Source organism: Halichoerus grypus, chromosome X, assembly GCF_964656455.1.
Source record: "Halichoerus grypus chromosome X, mHalGry1.hap1.1, whole genome shotgun sequence".
NCBI lineage: Eukaryota > Metazoa > Chordata > Mammalia > Carnivora > Phocidae > Halichoerus > Halichoerus grypus.
The window spans coordinates 45,187,324-45,191,703 of NC_135727.1; the positions used below are offsets into that span (position 1 = coordinate 45,187,324).

A 4,380-nucleotide genomic window follows, 5' to 3' on the forward strand; every position below is an offset into this window, starting at 1 on the left:
AGCAAATATGCAATTTCCAAATAAGGTCCTATTCATAGGTACCTAGGTTTAGATCCTCAACATACTTTTGATGGGACAGTACAACCAAATAACAAGTACAGGGGCGCCTGGGTGGCTCAGTCGTTAAGCGTCTGCCTTCGGCTCAGGTCATGATCCCAGGGTCCTGGGATCGAGCCCCGCATCAGGCTCCCTGCTCTGCAGGAAGCCTGCTTCTCCTCTCCCACTGTCCCTGCTTGTGTCCCCTCTCTCGTTGTGTCTCTGTCAAATAAATAAATAAAATCTTAAAAAAAAAAACAAATAACAGGTACAGTGGTTTTTCCCATGCAACTAGACAGAAAATAATACATCAACAAGTCAGAGGATGGATTTTTTAAAACAATTAAAAGGAAGGTAGTGCCTATTTTCCTCTGAGTCATTCCACTATGCTCACAGACATGATGAAAGGCATCGTAACAAGTGCCCTTCCAAACCAGAGAGGGAGACAAACCATGAGAGACTCTGGACTCTGGGAAACAAACTGAGGGTTACAGAAGGGAGGGGGGTGGGGGGATGGGGTATTAAGGAGGGCACGTGTTGGGATGAGCACTGGGTGTTGTACACAACTGATGAATTGTTGAACACTACTTCAAAAACTAATGATGTACTGTATGTTGGCTAACTGAACATAATAAAGGAAAAAAAAACAAGTGCCTTTCTTATGATTTTTTAAATTTATTCATTTATTTATTTTTATTTATTTTTTAAAATATAGTTGACATAGAATGTTCTATTAGTTTCATTTGTACAGCATATTTTTTTAAAGATTTTATTTATTTGACAGAGAGAGACACAGCGAGAGTGGGAACACAAGCAGGGGGAGTGGGAGAGGGAGAAGCAGGCCTCCCGCTGAGCAGGGAGCCCGATGTGGGGCTCGATCCCAGGACCCTGGGATCATGACCTGAGCTGAAGGCAGACATTTAACGACTGAGCCACCCAGGCGCCCCTGTACAGCATATTAATTAGAGAATTCTATACATTACTCAGTGCTCACCCTGATGAGTATAACCACCATCTGTCACCATACATTATTACAATGTTATTGATTATATTCCTTATGCTATACATTTTTTCCTCCATCACTTATTTTATAACTAAAAATTTGTAACTCTTAATCCCCTTTATTTACTTTGCTTATTCATTCACCCACTTCCCCTCTGTCAACCACAGTTTGTTCTCAGTATTTAAGGGTCCATTTTGTTGTTGTTCTTTGATCCCTTCTTCTGTTTTCTAGATTCCACATATAAGTGAAATTATAATGGTATTTATCTTTTCCTATCTATCTCACTTAGCGTAATTCCGTCTAGGTCCGTTCATGTTCTCACAAGTGGCAAGAACTCATTTTTAATGGCTGAGTAATATCCCATTGTGTTTATATACCACATCTACTCACTATGCCTCTTATTGGTGAATGGATCGATATGACGTTTTCAGGCTTTGTCACAAACAACGTCTTATTTCCACTGTTCCTCCCTTTTAAGTCTACGCTTCAGCAAGTATCCAAACTACTCACGGGAAATGCATCCTGCCTGAGTTCTGAATCCTAGTACTTCCTAAATATCTTTGGGCTTCAGAGCATTTGCTCTGATTCTGGGCGAAGATGATGCCACTGACCAATCGTAAATGGTGCAGGAGCAGATGTCTGGAACTGCCATGGCCATGCCTGCAGGCACCAATAAAGATTTCAAGACAGAATGGGATGCTTTGGAGCTGACAGATCACCCAGTGGGCACTAGGTGATGTGGAAGAGGAGCTCATGGCTAAAGGCTGGTAATTCCAGTAGTGAAAATCATATAAGGGGAAAAAACCTGAAGCTAGTGAGGATGTAAAAAACTTAGCAAAATTTTGGTCCATGGAAGAAGCATCGTCAATTATTCCTCATTATTATGTTCGCTTAGTCTGACTTCTAACCACAGTAAACTCTTGATTTTATGGGATACAAAGCTCTTGCATTTTACCTTTATTTTTTGTTTATTTTTTTATAACTCTCTTTATACAAATAATATGTTTTCATTACTGAACATGTAGCAACTATGGATGAACAAAGTGAAGCTCCCTGTGTTGTTCATTTCGAGCTTACAGAAATGACATATGGAACAAATGTATCGAGACCTTATTCAAGTAAACTGTTTTCAGAGTAAATACACAGAGCCAGAATAGACTTAGTAAACATTCTATATCTCTTATTACTGTCCAGCAAAAATCAGTGACCCTGAGAGCCTGCTGGATACTAAAGTGCCTTTGGGATCATTTAAGATAGGTTAGATAATGCAAGTTTTTTTTTAACATCTGTTGAATTTATTCAGCATAGCCACAGAGGTACTGTCTCCATGCTGTCACACACAGACACAAACACAGATACAGCACAATATCCATATTTAGCCAAGTGCATTCCTCAGAGGTTCATTTATATGTCTTCATATACCACAGCCCATCATTTAAATAATGGATATTTTCAACGCCAATTCCTTTGTTGACTTTCTCAATATCTTCTGCAGACATCTTCACGACTCTGACACACAGAGCATGCTGTTTTCCTTCTGCCATGATTGCCACGGTCGTATCTACCGCGGCAGGGTAAAGTTTAGCTCCAGGAGAAGTTAAACCTGGACACATGATATTTGCTCCACTGAGTACAAATTTGATGGCTCCTTTATCAACTTGCTAGTGTGGCAGGATAAAAGGTTATTTGTGAAGTAACCTTAGGGTTGGATAAAAAGGCCCTTCTCTTTGTCTAAAAAATAGTAATTTTCCATTTACTGTAAGGATTTCTATATGTTCATGGCATCGCACTATTTTGACAGGATCTTTCTTAGGCATGATCTGATTAAGCCATGGTTCAATACCTGGAAATTGTTCTATCAATTGGTTCTTAATATTCTTTATAACTGAGGTTTTCAACTGGATGCAGTTGGACACATTTTCTTTTTCATCAAATTTCTTGAACATGATCCAAGGTGAAGGGGACGATGATAGGGAAGGGCCCGGAATGGGAAAAAAATTAAATTAGCAAGGGTCTGGCAGAGCCTCTTAACCAAAATGCAAGTTTTTGATCTGGTATTCAGAATAATTCAAACTTATTGAAAAATCAGTGGTTTTGTACTGCATATGGATACGGAGTTGAAGAAAAGAGCTCAGGTCCCAGTTATTCTGCATGAGAGAGTTTACATATGTATGTAAGAAGGTAGTGAGGACAATTGCTGGCAGACACATAGGTAAGGGCTGCCCAGGAACAGCTCCATCTGGATCAACTGTCCCAAGAAAGAGGCAGGGTGCCATTTCTGTACCAAGAAGTGAATGTAATTTTCTATTGAATGCTGTAATAAAGAACAAATGACTCTTGACTCTACAACTTAAACCAACCTGTTTTCTCTTTGATTTTTTTTTTGAATCGACTGTGTGTGGGTGTGTATTTCTCAATCCCCTCCAGCTCTACCACCTCCATACACACTCATCACATTTGCATTTTTAGTCTCAATTCAGGCCCGAGCTGGACTTCCAATCTCAAGTTTAAGTATGCCCCAAAATGTCTTTCTTTATGTTCTAGAAAAGTGATGGATACAGAGGAATTGTTCCAGTTGTGTGAAAATCCAGATATTTGGCTGGTCACATGAGGTGAAGCTCCTAACCTCTACCCTCCTTCCTCCTTATGAAGCCCCCTGGTCTGGGACTCTCTGAGCTGCCATCCTGGATCTGACCACCAGTTAGTGTCACACTTCTCTCCATTTTTGTTTTTCTCTTTTAACTGAAAGGAGTACATGTTCCAAAGAGTTAAAAAGTCATGAAACAGTTTGTTTACCATGATACCAATTCTGCTCAAAAATTCATAAGTATGTTAAACCAGTTCCATTTGCTATTGAGCCCAAATTTCATATTCATTCTCTCTCTTCCCTCATCACTGTCAGCTCATGTACAGTGTGAACTGTACACTGGGTCCTTACCAGACAACAGGGCTTTCACTCTCCATTACCCCACCCCTGCACCCACTGCCCAGACCTTCTCCCACCCCGTTTTTCATCCCCTGTCCATGACACAGGACACTGTTGTGAGACCCCGCTCTGACGGCCTAACCTCTCTCAGGCACTTGTCCCCGTTCTGATCTGCACAATCCTTCACATACCTCTGACTGCCAAAGCATGCCACTGACACTGGTTGTTTCATCATCAGAAGCCCTGGAATATATGTTTTCAGAATCTTTTTTTTACACACCACAATTCTTCAGACAGAATTATTATCATTGTATATAGGTTCAAATCCTGGGGTTTAAGGGGGATATATTTTTAAAATTAATTAATGAATTAATTAATTTACTTTACACCTTACAGACAATACCGGAGACTGGTT

General features: G+C 40.2%; 2 pseudogenes; one reads left to right on the forward strand and one right to left on the reverse strand.

Moving 5' to 3' along the window:
- The first annotated feature begins 321 nt into the window (after nt 1–321).
- On the forward strand, nt 322–1,810 carry LOC118550007 (ER membrane protein complex subunit 3 pseudogene; annotated as a pseudogene).
- A 629-nt stretch (nt 1,811–2,439) lies between these two features.
- Nucleotides 2,440–3,038, reverse strand: LOC118554885 (malignant T-cell-amplified sequence 1 pseudogene; annotated as a pseudogene).
- Between the last annotated feature and the right edge of the window lie 1,342 nt (nt 3,039–4,380).